Here is a 19,891-nt window from a genome sequence, read left to right as displayed (position 1 = left end):
ATCATATTAATATCATAGTACATGTGTACAAAAAATTGAAATAATCAGAATATATCAACATGTATCAAATGAGATTATAAAATATAATTAAAGATATTGCAAAAATACACAGAAGTATACTACATGGATGAACAAATGTAGCCTAGATGCAACTAGACTAATCAATATAAACATAAGAATCGAGCCTTGTTTACGGCCTGTGCAAAACGAGTCATAACAAAGTGCCTGTACTGAAGGAAGGGATCTATATACATTTGATAGGCATAACTTTTCCAACCACCTTGTGATTTTATAAGTTCAGATGAACTACCACACTCGAACGCAAATGAGGCCCCTCCACGTCTGAAACTATGTCCAGAATAATGGTCATTATTAATACCAAAGACAGTAAGGGTCCTTTTCAATTTGTTCAGAAAAATTGAGTATGTGAGGGGAAGTACTTTAGTGCCAGTCCAATATAAAGAAAATGTGTCGTTATCTTAATATTTGTAAGTTGCATTTTAAAAAGTAAGTTTATAATATTTTATCACATTTCAGCTTTTCTGTCAGCATGGGTTCTTTATTCAAAAACAATGTCTAAAATTGGGGTCATACCATTCCGATGATAAAGGCCATGCATGGCGTACGTAACGTTTCGACCATGAAAAGCAGAGAAATATTTACTTGCGAGCAAACGGGATACTACTTCGTGTCTTTTTTTTTGTGACGTCGAAATCACCACTAGCATAAGCAATTTTGTATAAGAATGTGTATGACAAGCTCGCAAGAGCTACGAAAAGTGGTGATGATAACTACGAAACGCATGCTGCAATGACAATAACTCAACTCAATAAAGGAGACATTCTATCAGTGAAAGCTCGCTTTGATGGGATGAATGTGTACAATACGTACGATTCAGGATTCATCATTCTTCAGATATACTGATGAAGCAATAATTTTATGTATTCCACTTTAACTTTTATGTATGTAAAAATTTCGAAATAAAATTGTTTATAATAAGTTAGTGAACATTTCCACAGACAGTTAACTACACAACGCTAAACGTAGCATTTACACAATATGAATGCTTATAGAGAACAAACAGCCATTTGGGTGTTCAAAATGCATTTGTAATTGTGTAACTATGTAAAATGATAATAATTCATATCGATGTAATTTTTGAATGTTTTTTAATGAGTTTGGTTGATAACATGATAATTTAAGGATTTTACAAACGTTTTGAATCTGGACCTCTTAAGATTTCCTCATGTGTTGCTCCAGATTAACTACACCTCAAATCTTACAAAGTTTTACCAATTCATGTCCATCAAATAAAACATGGGAAATAAGATTTGTAAATGTTTCTCATTTTAATATCCTCCTATTTTCTAAAGGCACTTATCCGGATATTTACATTCTGTCGATACTTAAATCGCCTTTTGGTGGCCTGTAATTCGACGTTTTAGAATCTGATGTATCTGGATAATATTTTCAAAAGCGTACACTAAAACGTTGTGATTGGTTGTAAAGGTACTAAACAATATTCTCATCTTTTATGTGAAAAAGATACGGGCATTTGTTTTCTCTTTTCACTTGTTTTATACTTTGTCATACATGAGTCTTTGGTCTTTGATGGATAGTTGTCTCATTGGAAATTATATTATTATCTTCAATTTCGACAATAGACTCAGATTGATGCAATGGGTCAAGCTTTTAATCATCAATAGTTTAGAAAAGTATTGAATTTATCAAAGAATCACATGAAGAGGCATGCAATAAGCCATTATGTGCTACCTGAAATTGCATTAGTAGTAAAATTACTCAATATGAAAATAAGAAGATGTGGTATAATTGCCAATGAGACAACGTTCCACCAGAGACCAAATGACATAGAAGTTAACAACTATTCGGCCTTCAACAATGAGCAACACCCGTTCCGAATAGTCAGCTATAAAAGGTCCCGCAATGACAAATGTAAACAATTTAAACGATTAAAAACTAACGGCCTGGTTTATGTATACAACAATGAATGAAAAACAAATATGATATACAGTACAAAATCACAATTCCTATATCACATGCTCCTTACTAGTAGTCTTCACAATAATGTTACTTATATTGATAAATGAACATTATTTGCTCTTTTTTCGGGTTGTTGTCTCTTTGACATATTCCCCATTTCCATTCTCAATTGTATGGTCATATAATCTTGACACTTTAGTGCAGAACAGCCAATTGTTATATCACTGTGGTGTCATAGAAATTACCATTTTACACATAGATTTTTTGACAAGATAGATAAGAGCAACATATTTAACCAATCATTTTTTACATCTATATTTACTACAAGTGTGGACACAGTTATGGATGGTAAATTGTTTGATTAGTGATTTTTTTTTTTTGGCAATATTTTCTTCAGTGAGTTTATGTATGAAGGTGCCCCACTAGTTATTTTATTTTTCTTAGTCTTTCTCATATTAGTGCGATGACGGAATAGGAAAAATTCGATTATTTAAAGAGTTTAATTTCACTTCATTTTACACCGCTAAAAATGTGCACAGTCCTAGAAAAATTATTTTACTCGAATTAAAGTTTGGTCGTCAAAAAGATGTAATGTGCATTTTTTTTTCATTTTATCGTTTAGCTAGCAAATTTGACTAAAAATGCAGATCGTGAGTAGCATGAAGTTTAACTTGTTTTTCAGAGGCTGCACTCAATTATATTTCTTTTTTTTTTAAATGTACTCCAACATCACACACAATGCTTTATTCATTTATAAAAAAAAGCTCATCATTGTTGTGAATACCATATGGTATATTGGACATATCTCTCTCGATCTATAATGATGATTTCTTATGAAATATCATTCCTTTCGTATTATTTAAGTGTGCCAAATTTGTATAATCGTATAACGGACCTGAGAAATCACATTTAGCCTCGTTTCATTCATTAATCAACGTTTTCAGTAGAATTAACTGTGTTGACACATTTTCCGCCAAACCGTAGCTCCATGTTTTGTGCAAGAGTTGTCATTCTTATCACAACAAAGTACTGTAGTAATTTCTACGGGATTTAATTCCTGGTGTGCTTATTGAAATATTGTTATTATGGAATAAAACTAGTTATTGCATATAATTTATGATCATGCATATTTGTCAGTATAATGAACGTGTATACGAGATCCACGAAATATAGGTAATTACGGGAAATGGCCCGTGGGAATGACTCTCTGCTGTCCAACGTAAACAACTTGGGAAGTTGAAATTCAACTGTCCCAGAGAACGGCTGCTTTTCGTTCTCCTGACCTATTCATTTCACGTTTGGCTTTGAGAATTTAGTAAGAAGATAAAGTTAAGCTGTTTTAGCATTTATTTACACATCTTCCAGTAATATTAGTGTAAACAGACGGTGAATTCCGTTACACATTTTACTTGACGATGGTGTTTTTGCCGTGAAACAATTTTAGATCAACCCTGGCCTAAATTTAGAATTGTTCTATTGATATTGAAGCATATATTTATTGAGATTTATAAATTTTGTCTGAACACTGACATTATACAGGTTCTTTGATTTGATTTGAATTGTATGAATTAGTTGACCTTGAACGTATTGAAATTAATATTCCTGCATAATAAATTATTTTATTCAGAACTCTTAGTTCAATTTGTAGCCTTTTCTGCTATTCTTCTCGGAAGTTACATTTTTACTATATCATGAAAGCCTTTTGATGACAAATATGAAGGTACAAAGTACTGTCAACGTTGACATTTTGTGTTTCCAACATCATACAATAAAGCTCTAATGTATTCATTGTATCTCAAGTACTATAAATTGATAAACTGCAATTTCTTTTTTAAAATACACAAGTTTTTTTGGAATAATGTTCTTTTTAACGATTTTTTTTAACTTTCAAGTATCTACTATCTACTATCAAATCAATAACTTAATAATATGATTTCTGGAAAGTTGTGTCCGACCCCTGTTTGGGCAGGGTGCTTAGTTTTCGTCATTGAGTTAGACTTAAAAACAAGTACTGTGGATTCATTTATTTTCGTGGGTACCAATTTTCGTGGATTAAGGAAAACATACATGTTCGTGGATATTTAATTCCGTGGTTTTGCCGAAGTATGCATACAAGCCTATAGAAAATTTGGTATTCGTTGATCATTTAATTTCGTGTTTCACCTGTTCCCACGAAATCCACGAAAATTGGTATCCAACGAATAATAATGAATCCACAGTAGATACATTTGTGTTTTAAAATACAACTGTCATGAAAGGATCGTAATGATGCTTTGCGGATATATTCACCGACTTTCAAGAGCTACGTTGACAGAGGTCATCCCTACCTGATATGAAAATCGTATAAATCATAAAATGATACTGTTAACACTCCAGCTATTCATGGATAAATTATTTATGTCACGAGCCCCATTTATGCCAAGAAATACATGAGAGAAATAACATCAAAACTGACTAAAAGAAAGCTATTTGAGTCAAGTGGTTGGAACATAGATGAAGTCAAAAATAATATCAGGCGGATTTTGTTCAAAATATTTTTTGTATAAAACTGACACTAACGAGGAACAAGACCCAGAAACAAGTAAAATGATGCGACAGAAGGATAGTATTGAAAATCAACAAGTTTATAGGCATTACATAAGTAATAATGTCATCATGGCATCATAAGTTTGCACCATTACGATGAAATTTAAAAAAATTTTGATTAAATTCTAGTTTTTGCTTCAGTCGACATTGGCCAAATTGCATGAGTGTCTGGATAGGGGGTCCTTTACCAAATCATTATACAGTTGTCAAGCATCAGTTTATATATATTGTCTTAAAAAATTGCAATTGAGCTCCAAACTCCTTGCATTTAGTGTAAAACTGCAAAAATTGAAAACACTGCAATGATAGTTTGATATTCAGATCTTAATATTTGATTTAACAAATATGAGTCAAGGCTTTATCCAAAATGATATTTAGCTACAAGATGAATTTTACAAAGTTGTAAATGTATATACAATCTATTTGGGGAAAATTTTGGTCCATATCTATTTCGTCGAAAAAAGCTACCATGTGAAACAGTCATTTTAAAGAAAACAAACTCTATAATTTCATGACATCAAAGAATGCTCAAGATCTTATTATACCCCCTCCTTTTGGACAGAAAAATAAATTGTAGCTTTTTAAACAATGTTTTACAATTGCATCTGATTATAATTATTACCACTATTCAATCAATCTATAACACAATGCAACTGAAAGGCCATTTTTGAGTTTGTTGATGAAGACATATTCTAAAGAACTAAAAAGTTGGATGGATGACTTTTTAACGTGCAGTTGCAAACATAACATTTCATACATATTTAAAACAATTATATGTTAATGTGACAAGTATATGAACCTAGCCCTGATTTATCAGCAGACGGATTTTTTAATTTCTGTAAAAAAATCAACAAAATATGATTATTTATCGTATAACAAATGTGCTACCTAAAAACAATCAAATATTATCTTGTTTTCAATTTTAACTATTAAGTATAAGTAAATATTAATAATTTGTGTAACGGACATTCACAGGAAATAGCCGAAGTTAGCCTTATAAAACCTGATAATTGATAACAAGCCACTTGAAGGTGAACATTTGTTGAAATAGCACAGGAAAAATGAAGGTTCAATTTTAATAGTATTTTTTCTTGCAGCTGTTAGATGTCTGGAGATAGAATCTGTGTTAGATCTGTTTCCAGAATTCAAAGAACTGAAAGCAAAGATTGACACAAGAGGTAAGACATGTATTGCTCCTAAAGTAAGACATTTAATGCATTTAAGATAAGACGATGATAACGCATACACATATTAGTTGAAAATTTTCGTATACTACAATTGCTTTTTTCGTTTTGAAAAAAAAAAATTAGTGTTATTTTTTGTGCTGGAAATAGGCAGAATTTGAGCATGCAAGAAGCCCTTTCCCCGATCTGTTAATTGAATATGTTGGATTGCTACGTCATCGAAGTCACGTGATGTCTTCTTTAGTTGGATATGGTTTCATTAATTGAATAATTATGTTGGGTAGAAGTCAATGAGATAGTAACCGAACAACAAATAACACAAGAAAAAGATGACAGGGTTTTGCAAGGATTGATTTAACACACCCATTGAGAATGTTGAGGGCAAGAAACATTTAAGTTTCATTTATTCACAATAACATTGTTTTCTATGTACTAACTGTTTATTTAACATTGTATGTGTTGTTCAGGTATATGTCATTGATCTTTAATTTGAAATTATATATCGAAGGTCGGCGGCGACATTAAGTTAATGTATTAATAATGTTTGTCTTAACCTTAATTTGTGTAAATAGTAGCACATAAAATTTTTTTTTCACATTTCAACTTTTATGTCAGCATTGGTTCCTTATGAAAAAATAATGTCATATCATGAGGTCATACCATTCACGGTTATAACGGCCATGCATGGTATAAGTAGCGTTTCGTCAATGACAAGCAGAGGAGTATTTACTTGCGAAAAAAAGGGGTACTACTTCGTGTCTTTATATGTGACGTCTAAATCATTAATAGCATCATCAATTTTGTATAAGAATTGTCAATTTATCGCAAGAGCTATAAAAAGTGGTGATGGTCTCATAGAATCTCATGCTGCAATGACAATAACTCAACTTGATGAAGGAGACATTCTACATTTGAGAGCTCAGACTGATCAGATGAATGTGTCAAACGGGTTCGATTCAGGATTCACCATTCTTCAGATATACTGATGAAGCAATACTTTTATTTTTTTACATGTATTCCTCTTTTACTTTCATTTATGTAAAAAAATCAAAATATAATTGCTATTTTTTTTAATTGGTGTATCTGCGTTAAATGATGATAATTCATAGGGATATAATTCTTATATGATTGCTTTTATGTAAATACTTGAATTGGATTGGTCAATTAGAATTTTTCTCTTAGTTTACACTTCGATAAACCATGTTTCCGAAACTACTTTCGTAACCTTGACTGTAATCTATTCTTGCGCGATACACTTGCATGCAGGGATCCCGGGATTTTCAGCAAATTGAGATTAAAAAAACAAATACATAACAGTTATTTCTATTCTAATGCATATATAACAAAAAAGAAATAATGCATTAAAGCTTCGAAAATGTATAAAACCAAAATTTAAAATTAAATTCCGCGAAATTTCATGAATAATTTAGTGAATTTACGTCATGGCAAAATACGACGTCATACGAATGAAAACTTTCAAGGGAAAGATAATTTCGTTAATTGCACGCTTCAAATTCGGATAATATCTCATTAAAATGCAATTTTTGAGGTAGGTGCTATTTCATTTTAGATTCTGTTGCATTTATCGAACATTTATGGATTTTAGAAAGTCAATATGACGGCCAATTCCTTAGTTACGATCTGTCAATTGTACATTTGATGGTAATTATAGTATGGCTACTAAAATGTTAATTAAAAATCGCAAATATTTTTCTTAAGAAATATAAGGATTAAACACATTTTTTCTAGAGGTTATTGATGTGTAAAACGGGGCTCTTACTCACAAACTTAACACAAAAGTCCTTCTGACTTTTATTCAGTTTGTGAGTTAATCGCCCCGGTTTACACATCAATAACCTCTAGAAAAAATGTGTTCAATCCTATAATAATTTTTGAATGCTTTTAATAAGTTTTGTTGATGTAAGTTGTTGATGTCTTTAGTTTTCTATGTTGTGTCATTTGTACTATTATTTGTCTGTTTGTCTTTTTATTTTTGGCCATGGCGTTGTCAGTTTGTTTTCGATTTGTGAGTTTGACTGTCCCTCTGATATCTTTCGTCCCTCTTTTGTAAATATCTTTTAGATAATAGATTTAAAAAATTATGTATCGCTTCGGGGGTGCATCTAAGAGAGGAGGAAATTATCTGTAACAGTAACAGTAACAATTGATAACATGATCATTTGAGTATTTTACAAACTTTTTGAATCTCCCTCAAATCTCTCAAAGTGTCACCATTTGATGTCTATCAAATGGAACATGTGAAATAAGCTTTTTGTTTGCACCTGTCCTAAGTCAGGAACCAGATGTTCAGTGGTTGTCGTTTGTTGATGTTCTTCATAAGTGTTTCTCGTTTCTCGTTTTTTATATAGACTAGACCGTATTTTTTCCTGTTTGAATGGTTTTACACTAGTCATTTTTGGGGCCCTTTATAGCTTGTTGTTCGGTGTAAACCAAGGCTCCGTGTTGAAGGCCGTACTTTGACCTATAATGATTTACTTTTACAAATTGTGACTTGGATGGAGAGTTGTTTTATTGGCACTCATACCACATCTTCTTATATCTATTTGTAAATGTTTCCTATTTCAAAAGGTGATATCGTTCAATTTCATGAAAACAATTATCCGGATATTTATACTCATGGTCCTACATTCTGTCGATACTTAAATCGCCGTTTGGTAACCTGTAAATCGCCGTTTGGTAACCTGTAAATCGCCGTTATGTAACATGTAATTCGCCATTTGGTAACCTGTAATTAGCCGTTTCAGAATTAATGAATTCTTAGTAATATTTTCAAAAGCATACACCAATCCGTTGTGATTGGTTAAAAAGATACTTGTCATTGATATTTGATTAAACAAATATGAGCCAATGCGTTACCAATTATATACAAGATGTATTTTACAAATTTGTTAATGTTTATATTATCTATTTGGGTAAGGTTTTGGCCAATATCTATTTCGTCGAAAAAAGCTACCATGTAAAAAACAGACATTTTAATGAAAATATAACAAGTTCTATAATTTCATGACAACAAAGAATGCTCAAGATCTTATTATACTCCCTCCTTTTTGACAGAAAAATAAATTGTAACTTTTTAAAACAATGTTTTACAATTACATCCGATTATAACAATTACCAATATTCAATAAAGCCATAACAAAATGCAACTGAAAGGCCATTTTTGAGTTTGTTGATGAAGACATATTCTGAAGAACTAAAATGTTGGATGGATGACTGTTTAACGTCCAGTTGCAAACATAACATTTTCATACATATTTAAAACAATTATATGTTAATGTGACAAGTATATAAAACCCTAGTTTGTATAAGACAGTCATGCTGAACTGAATTTCTTTTTTTTTCTTTTTTTTTTATTCAACAACAATTTTGCACATGCTGTTAACAGATTTCTTCACTGATACAGGTATTTCAGTGGAGATCCCTGTATATTAGTATATCTTAAGACCAGGGTATCTTCAGGTTTATATTTATAATTTTGTTAGTAATATGATCCGTTCATCCTATTTGAACTCTTTCAAAATTCAAGAGTCTATCCTAAATTGAGGTAAATTATATGGCCTTCCAAATACCGTTTCGATTCCTAACATCACTGAAGAGATTAATTGTCGAAATCCGGATATGGTGTACAAAATTTTTGCACCTCATGTTTGTGGTATACCATCTTTTCCGCAAGTTTATTGTTTTCTGTTTGGTAATAAATTAATTATAAGATCCATTTTGTTACATCTTGTTATCCGTTTGTTTGGCAATCGCCAATGGCAGTCAGCAGGGTTTAAGAACATCAGTTGTTCGACCTGCTAGTCAAATGCGTTTTGTGAAAATATACTTTTTCACTCTTTTGGTATTTTGGAAAATGTTGTTTGTGCTGTATTAAGACCCCTCTACCAAGAAATTTGTTTTGCATGCACACGTATAAAAATTGCGGTTTTTGTCCAACGCAATCATAGGTTTAAACGTTGTTTTCAATTTAGACTTTCTTATAATTTTGTTAGTATATATTATGTCATTAATACATTATTTATCATAAATACATTATTTATCATAAATACATTATTTCTATATTATTTTACTATTATAACTCTGAAAATGAACTTTATATATAAAAAAAAAACAACAGTTTTCCTTAATATACCATCAATTGTTACTATCTGATAGATGTTGAGAATAAAACAAAATAACGGGTTATAGTAGCATGTTCGGGATTTGGTTTGTGATTTAATATATTTCTCTGTCGTCCGGTTTAACGGTTTTTCAGGGGTTTTTTTTGTGTGGATTAATTACTTTCACCACGTGTTTGCCAAATATAAATGTATTAGCCATGGAAGGTATGTATATGTATTTCTTCGTATAATCTAAAATGACAGTATCCTAGTGTTATCGGTTCTCGATAGTGAGCGGGGGGAGGACCTTTATCGGGACTCCTGGATCGGATTTCGGGATTGATCCTTTCGGGATCCGGGAATATTTTTTTTTCGAATTTCGGGATGTCGGGATTTAAATTTTTTTAGATTCGGGACCTCGGGATTCCATGTTTTTAAGCCCGGGATTTCGGGATCAGTACCCCTCCTACCCCTCTCTAGAAACAAATAATTTTATGAATGTTATCGTTATCGGCCAATTTAGGCATTTTTAACAGATATCCTAGGAATTATCACTCAAGGACAAAAATATGCATTGAATATTAATCTTTAATATATTTTAGATGGTTTTAAATTATTGAACCAATTCTTATATGTTATAAGATGTTATCACAGCTGTTAATAATATTTTACTGTCACAGTAACAATATTTAAGGGCATTACTTTTCCGATAATTGAATTGAATTAAATTTAAAAGTTCATAAGATATGGCCCAAACTGCGTTCCATAGATTTTTTCCTTAGCGACGTCACACCACATATAACAGTTGTGTAGTACGTATGAAGACTTGACCTTCTTTTCGAGCTAAGTTTTTTTTACATTTAAAAACGTGCTATTTATGAACCGAGGGGATGCTATATAATTTTTTTAAAATTTGTCTAAATACTCTTTGCCCAAGGTTGAGACTGTAGCCAGATAAGTAATTATAGGAATGACTAAAGATTTAATAACTGTTGTTCTTCCTATCATGGTTAAGTTTCTTTTTTTTCAGTTAGATATAATTTTTACAGACTTTTCTATCTGTTTTTCAAAATTTAGTTTTTGACACTCTTCTTTATTATGCCCAAAATATATTCCCAGACTTTTAACTGGTTTTTCTGTAAAGTTAATATTTTCATATTTTTCTTTACAGTGTTTTTGTTTTCCTAGCCAAATATTCTCTGTTTTAGATCTATTAAGTTTTAATCCTGACAGTTAATCAAATCTTTCAATCATGTTAAGAACTTTGGAAATATCTTGTTTTGATTTGAGAAAAAGAGTAGTGTTATCTGCTAGCTGACTTATCTTTGAAGTATGGGTTTTTCCATCTATCTTGATTTCAAATCCTTTAAGGTTATGGTCTTGCCTAATTTTACAAGCAATAATCTCCTCAGCAATAACAAAAATTATCGCACTTCATGGACAGCCTTGACGTATTCCACGATATATACTCATGGGTTTTGAAATCCACCCATTGTTTAAAACTGAACTTTTTATGTCAGTATATAAAAGTTTTATCCATCTCATAATAGAATTTTTAAATCCAAATTTTTGTAAAGCAAAGAACATAAAATCACACTCTATTGAATCGAATGCTTTTGAAAAATCTAAGAATAATAAAGCACACTCTATATTAAATTTGTCTGCATAATCTATGACATCTTGGATTTGTCTAATGTTGTATCCTATATATCTGTTTTAACATACCCATTTTGATCTCCATGAATAATTTGGGGTAATATTTTGATAATTCTTTGAGCAAGTGAATAAGCAACTAAATTTGTGTCAACCTTCAATAATGTTATTGGTGTATAATTGTCTAAACAGAGAGGATCATTTTTTTATGTATAAGGGAAATAACTCCTATTTTTTTGTGAATTTGTAACTCACCTTTATCAAATGAGAAATTAAAAGTTTGACTGCAAACTCTTTAAGATTTTCTTACATGCTAGTTCACTATGTAATAGTCCACATTTTCAAGTTTATTTGTTTGACACGGCCAGAGATCGAATCTCCTGCCCTCGAGCGAGATCCACACTACCCTAGTAGTAGTAACAGAAGGATTTTTCGTGCATATCTTTTATAGATGAGGGTCTTCGGAAAGGAGGGGGCTGTTACTTTCTGATATCTTTTATTTTGTAGGCCATTTTTCTACTCTCGATATTTTAGCAACACTACAATTAAAAAGGGGGAACTACCTATACTAAACATCAGATCAATAATTGTTGAATCATTGTAAACTGTTTAGGTTATGTTCGCTGAATTACATCTTATTATGACGACTTCTTGTGGTTTCCATGACCCTTCATTGGATGTTTTTGTACATTGCCTATTTCCACCACATTTTAGCAAAACGGACGAATACTTGTTACCAACATATCTGAGTGTTAAGGGGGTCTAAATTGGGTTTACAGAATAGGTAATATAATAGGCAAAAAGTGCCTCATCAAGGTCTTAAAACATAAAGAATAGAGAATTATTGGCAGAAAATATAAACAATAGAGAAAAATGACCTCAAAAATTAAAGAATACAGAAATGAAGGACCCGCATCCAGACCATCTGGTATGTTCTACAAATATGAAAATGATTTGATAATTGATACTATCTCTGCCATAAGCAATGTAACACACTCATCTAACACATCTAACATATAAATACAAGGATACATGGGTGTACTCCAATGAGGCAGCAAGCTAACCACAATATATAATTTGAAAAAGACTACTTAAGGAAAACATACAGTCTTCATCCTTGACAAGTTTCTAGGTATAACTAATCAGCAACCTTTAATAAAAAAAGATTCTACATTTAACCAATTTTATATCATGTGATAAAGTGGTCGCCCAATGCCCCTAGAAGCTCTGCATTAATTGAGCTAGAATCCAACATTCTGACCATTTCTCGATCTAATGCTAGGAAACACTATTTTAATTGCAACATCTTGACTTCTCATCAAAGTTATTTTAATCCTATGTCGAGCATACATGAACATAATTATGTTACATTGAATTTGTAAAATTAAAGAGTTTGTAAATCCCGAAAATATTTAGAAATTCTGTAAAGTCACTATCAGTTTTAGTGTTTTTGTAAAATCCTTGAAATAGTTGAAAAAAAAAATCCTTGAAATTCCTATAAATATTGCTAGGTGTTTTTTTTAAATCCTTAACTAGCTGTTTAAACCATAATAATGTCATGAAAGTATATTGTGTTACGTCTTAACGTTTGTAGACCAAATAATTTACAAATAGCGTTTTAATACCAACATTGTCATGATAATTGTTTGGACTGGAATTGTGAAAATAATTGTATATAGTTCAAGATTACATATTCGTTATATAAGTTAGTCACTGTTTGTGCTGTCTGTCGTTGGTGGAAGATGTTCGTTGTTGTTCAGCGGTTTGCATGTTGTGTCGACTATTATGTTATTTGTTTGTGCGTTTTTCTGTGATGAGTGTTCTTGCGTGTGTTTGTGTTGTATTTCTGTCACAGAGTGTTGTCATTGTAGTGATATTTTCTAACATAGTCGGAGGTTTAGTTAGCCATAAAATCAGGTTCAACCAACTGCGTTTTCTTAAAATGTCCTGTACCAAGTCAGGAATAAGTAGTTGTTATCAAATAGTTCGTTTCTATGTATTTGGTTTTGTTGCACTTTAAATGTTCCTGTTGTTCCTTTGTTTTCCTCTTATAGTTGATGTGTTCCCTCGGTTTTAGTTTGTTACCCGGATTGTGTTCTCTCAATCTATTTATGAATTTTGAACAGCAGCATACTACTGTTGCCTTTATAAGTAATTATTTTAAAGCTTCAGTTCTTATACGGAGTATTCATGCTGGAAGCTGGTTAAATCACTGCTATAACTTAATCTAAATTAAATCGGTTAGTTGCTGTCAATTTGATCGGAGAAATAAAACTATTAATCAGGGGGTTCCATTATTTCTCTTTTCTTAATTCTTTATTCTTTATATCATTTTTCTTTGTTCTTTATCTTTTTGCCCGTTTTACTCTAATCTTTATTATTTTTTGCCCGCCCATTTATTCTCTTCCTGTAAACCCCATTCAGACCTTAATTCATAAGGACTGTTTTTGCGGATTTACTATTCATTTTCATCTCTTGCTACTTATGCTTTTTTTCCGTCAATACCGCGCGAAAACTTATTTGCACGTTAGTACACAATTAATTCCTGTATTTAGTGTTGCAGATTATTCATTTTCCTTTTGTCTTGGGCAAAATCATCTAGTTTTCAAATCTTACGAGGCCAGTATATTCATTTTAAAATCATCCACCCCCTCCCGCGAAAATAAAATTATCGTCCCTTAAGGTATTCTAATAGAATGCAGTATAATACGATACCTAATGATTCGGTATTCGGAAAACAATAAATGTATTGTTTACTCGACGTCAGAAAATTGTATGCACTCGACTGTTCCTCGATGATCAAACATGTTATTACTCGGTCAATAAATATACAATATAATGCCAACCGTCAGTTAGGCAAAGTCGAATACTAAGTTGGGAAAATATAGTCCTTACCAGCTATCACAGACTCAAGATATTTGGACTACTTAATGAAATTTGTAAGCAATTGATTAAAGACATGATCATGCGTTACCCTCATTATTTTAAACTAAAAGGTGGTTCTTTCGATCGTCGAATTTCCCCCACTCCCACAAAAAACAGAAGAACAAAACAAAAGCTGGCATTCTATATTCAAAATTCAAAATATGCAATTCTACAATGTATATATCATTTTGTAATGAAGACATCGTTCAAGACAATATTGGAGCAATTATCTTTATAAATATGATTTATTTTATACATTAAATTGCTTTGCCTCATTAAGATGAAGTCGCAGCTGCGGACACCTTATTTACATTAGTAACGCTATATTACGGAACGTAAAGTTTCTATGCTTTAACGTAGCTTTAAGGGCATACGATACAGTTTTGATCCCACGGAGAATTTCTAACGAAAGTTTGCTTGCAAGCTATTTTTCACCGAGTCAATTCAAATATGTAATAAAAAATATACCTTCATGTCCTACTTTAGAGATAAATGGGGTCGATGTTTTAGCCATTCACCTGTCAGTTTCTTGGACATTTCTATTCCATGGAGTTTTTTGTTTCAAAAGATAAGCGCATGCAGAGTTTTGTAAAAATATCTGGAATATCTTTGCTATCTAACTGTGTTATGAATTTGTGTAACAATTCTTTGGAATAATTCATTTTTCATCATATTTTTATGATTTTAGTCAAAAAACGGATTTTTTGGTTGTACATTGATCTTGTTTAAAAACTTTACATTGTTGGTTTGCACAAATAATCTTCTTACAAAATAAAACTTAATGTCATTTTAAAAAAAGGGGTCCATGAACTAGTTTTCAAGTTAATTCAGTCTGATGATAAAAATCAGTCAAAAAAGGCATCTATTATCAATATGTCACAGTTTGACGTAAGTCGCAAATAAAAAAAAACATTTTACGTTAGCGACGTCATTACTTCCTTAAAGGCATACGATACAGTTTTGATCCTGCGGTGATTTTTTTACAAAAATTTTCATACAAGCTATTTTCACCCAGTCTATTCAAATATGTCACAAAAAATATACATTCATGTGCTACTTTAAGAAATAAATGTGGTCGAAATTTTAGACATTTACTCAAAATTTCAAAAGATAAACAAAAGCGGATTTTTGTAAAAGTATTTGGAAAATCTCCTTGACATACGAATGTTCAAAACTTGTATAACCTTCTTTGGGAATAATAAATTTTTATCAGAGATTCATGATATGAGAAAAAAAACGGCATTTTTTGCTGTAATTTATAAATATCATATTTAAAAAAAAATTACTGTGACTTTTTCATAAAAATTGGTACAAAAAAATATTCATATGTAATCAAACCCAATGTCATTTTGTAAAATGAGGGGTCCATGAACTAGTTAAAGTTTCAAGTTAAATCAGTCTGAATGATAAAAATCAGTCGAAACATGCATCTTTTCCCATTATGTCACAGTTTGACGTCGCGAAAATGACATTTAACGTTAAACTGGACCCCTGTTGTGTTCACTTATCGCTACACTAACAACAGGTACGGCCTAAATCCCGCAGTCAGCTTTCTGTCTACATGATTTAATCATTTAGACGAGACTAGTGCATCATGTGATGTGTTTATTATGTATTATATTGATAGGAAATCAGAAGAGAAATTAGCACATGTATATCCCTACTGAGTTCTTAAGGAAATGAAAAGATACCGGCTCAGTTTGTCAAGAATATGATAACACGCTGTCACCATGGGGTTAACTAACATATACTTATTTATTTTGCGGCATCGCAGTATTAACATTTGAGGTCAAGTTTCTGTCAATATAATTTCGTAGCGATCGAATCGTTGAATTTGTAAGACTCGTTCAATTAATGCCAATGTGACAATGGCTCCAACCCGTTCCTTCGGTGCGGAGATTTAGATGGAATGGCGGACCAGTTTAATTTAACGTTAACAAAGTCATTACCTCCCCTGTAATTGTACTATTATATATATAATAGTGTTATTAACTAGCAGTTTCTGTATTGGCACTGTTAAAGATTCAAGGTTAGCTGTATTGGAACCGAGAGTCGAAGAGTCGAGGGCCAATATAGCTGATCGAGAATATATAGCAGGGCCAATAAAGAAACCACCAGATCATAACAAAGTTATTAAATGATTTTAATTCTTTGATAAAACTAAGAAACGTACCGTGACTGAACTTTTTATTTTTGCATTCAAGATGGATTTTAAGTCAACATTGTCTGATGTATTTTCTAATTTCCTGTCCAAGAACCCAATCTCATGCTTTTACAATTCATTATATCTAGCAAATATAAAATAGCTAGGAAGAATACATCAGAGAGTTTAACTATTCTTAATCTTGATTCGTCTGCGTTCTGATGAAAATCGAAAATTATTATGTAAAATGCGAGTAAGTGACCTTTTCTTTGAAATAGAGAGGGGTAGATATAAAAGAATTCAAAGAGAAAATAGAATATGTAAACATTGTAATATTAGTGAGTTTAAAGATGAAACCCACTTTTTCGTAACATGTAACATTAATAAATCTTTACGAAATCAACTTGAAAACGAAATAATTAATATTTTTCCAGAATTCTTGAAATCGTCTTACTTAGAGCCTCCTGTTCCGTTTATCAAAAGATCATTTACATGGAGTGGACACAACACCTGCACAAATATTATAATTTTTATACGCCCGTTTACTGGACGTATTATGGTATACTGACATTAACTCAAAAACGCTTTAATCAATTTGCAACAAACTTTGGTGATGGTTTATATCTTTCGATGTAAGCTCCCTTTAGAATTTTATAAATTTTAGATTTTATATTTCCGAGTTATGGGGTTTTATTCATTAAAAAAGGGGGGATTTTCCAGTTTTCGAACAATAACTCAAGAATGCTTTCACCAACTTGCAAGAAATTTTGGTGAATTGTTTATATCTATTGACATGAGCTCCCTTTTGATTTTTATAAATTTTAGATTATACGTTTTCGAGTTACATGTACGGGGTTTTATTCATAAAAAAGGTGGATTTTTCAGTTTGCGGACAATAACTCAAAAATGCTTTCAGCAATTCTCATGAAACTTTGGTGAATTGTTTATAGCTATTGATGTAAGCTCCCTTTTGAATTTTATAAATTTCTAATATGACATTGAGAAGTAATTGAACAAAATTTTTCAATGTCACTACATGGATAAAACCAGAGGATTCCGAATATTTGACAAAAGGTTAAAAAAAACACAAAAAAATTAAGCGAACATCCTTAAGATAAAACGATCGTAACACATACAAATATTAGTTTCCTTTTCCTTCAATTCCTTTTTTCATTTGAAAACAAATTTTCTAGTGTCATTTTTTTCACTAAAAAACTTTAATATTGCTTTTCTGATAAATTCAATAGACCAGTATATGTGTAAAGTTTGACTCATATCCCGTTTCCAATTTCAATTTTATGAATAAATTCACCTTCACGTTAACAACCGTTGAATCTGTCTTTTTCTATGTGATATGACACCTTCCTACTTTGATAATTTCCTAAATGTCATCATTCAGTCAGTAACTGAACTGAACAATAAAAAAGTATTTAAGTGCAATTTTAAAAGATTAACAGCAGAACAAAAGTAGTAGTACAAAGACACACGATTTTTAACATTTGGGTTTATATTGAGTCTTATAGAAATTATAAATTGCAAAGTCAAACTCAGTAATATTCGGCATGCTGAAAAAATTGATGCATTTATCTCGTATATCTTCTACATTTTAAGTGATCATCGAAAAAAATATCATTATGATCTGCAAAGTTGACATATGTATGAAGGGTAATCAATGTTGAACTGTGCTGGAAATGAGCAACATTTGAGAATTTCAAGAAGCCCTCTCCCCCGACAAATTAATGAAAGATTGCGGATTGCTACGTCATCGGCGTCACGTTTTGTCTTAGTTGGGTATGATTTAATTGATTAAATAATTGTGTTGGGTATAAGTTGACGAGTTAGTAACCGAACAACACAATAGCTAAGAAAATCATTACAAGATTTTACAAGACTAAAATTCTACGTCTTTCCACTATAAGAATGAGGAGATGTGATTTTACTTCAAATGAGCCAACTATTCAAAAGAGTTGAAATGTTGAAAATAAAATCAATTATAGGTCACCGTACGGCCTTCAACAATGAAACCATCATACAGTAAAGTTAGTTATAAATGGCCACGACATGAACAATGTTAAACCATTTAAATGACATTGTATTTACGTTGATCAACACTACAACCAAATATCAACATATTTTTAACGCTGAATACCTGCTGGATAACGGTCTTATCTATACAAGACAATTTTCAAAAAAAAAAAGATGACAGACATAAACCAACGAAAACCACTGATTAGGACAGGCACATAAAGAATGGGGCGTTGTTAAACATGTTTGTTAACGTTCAATCCTCCACCTAACTTAAAAATACTTTACAACAATAAATATTGAAATACAAAGCAATTCTATAAGGAAAATAAATTGGCTGATCTTTATGAATTTGAAACTAGATATCGAAGGTCGGTTGCAACTTTTAGTTAATGTACATAAAGAATGTTTGTCTTTATCTTAATATTTGTAAGTTGCACATTAAAAAGTGATTATTTTATAATATTTGATCACATTTCAGCTTTTCTGTCAGCATGGGTTCCTCATTCAAAAACGATGTCACCCAATGAGATCATACCATTCACGACTATAATTGACAAGCATGGTATAAGTAGCGTTTCATCAATGACAAGCAGAGGAATATTTACTTGCGAGAAAACGGGATACTACTTCGTGTCTTTTTTTGTGACGTCCAATTCACCAAGAGCAGCAGCAAGTTTGTATAAGACTAGAACTTTGTATAATATTTCTTATACGATCGCAAGAGCTATGAAAAGTGGTGATGATGATTATGAATCGCATGCCGCGATGACAATAACTCAACTTGATAAAGGAGATATTCTATCAGTGAAAGCTAACAATAATGGGATGAATGTTTACAATACGTACGATTCAGGATTCACCATTCTTCAGATAAACTAATGAAAGCAATAATTCTATGTTTTGACATGTATTTCAGTTTTACTTTTATTTTATATGTAAAAATTTCGAAATTAAATTGCTCATACTAATTGATGAAAATTTCCACAGACAATTTATCATGTTTAATACACAACGCTGAACGCATATAAAGAAGAAACAGCAATTGGGGTGCTTAAAATTTTAAAATAAAATTGCTAATACTAATTTGGTGAATATTTCCACAGACAATTTAACATATTTAATACACAACGCTGAACGCTTATAGAGAAGAAACAGCCATTGGGGTGCTTAAAATGCATTTTCAAATATGTATTTATATTAAGTGAGAATAACTCATAACGATATACTTTTTGAATGTCTTTTAATGAGGT

At 31.4% G+C, this 19,891-nt stretch overlaps 1 long non-coding RNA gene across 1 annotated transcript; it reads left to right on the top strand.

The window, feature by feature from the left end:
* The first annotated feature begins 5,618 nt into the window (after window positions 1-5,618).
* Window positions 5,619-19,622, top strand: LOC127720665 (uncharacterized). The gene is made up of 2 exons (XR_007990918.1): window positions 5,619-5,765; window positions 19,120-19,622. It is a non-coding gene; the product is annotated as an uncharacterized LOC127720665 (long non-coding RNA).
* The last annotated feature ends 269 nt before the right edge of the window (window positions 19,623-19,891 follow it).

This window comes from Mytilus californianus, unplaced genomic scaffold (genome assembly GCF_021869535.1).
Source record: "Mytilus californianus isolate M0D057914Y unplaced genomic scaffold, xbMytCali1.0.p SCAF_11, whole genome shotgun sequence".
NCBI classification, from domain to species: Eukaryota; Metazoa; Mollusca; class Bivalvia; order Mytilida; family Mytilidae; genus Mytilus; species Mytilus californianus.
The sequence above is the reverse complement of the archived record's forward strand: the minus strand, read 5'-3'. Positions and strand labels throughout refer to the sequence as shown.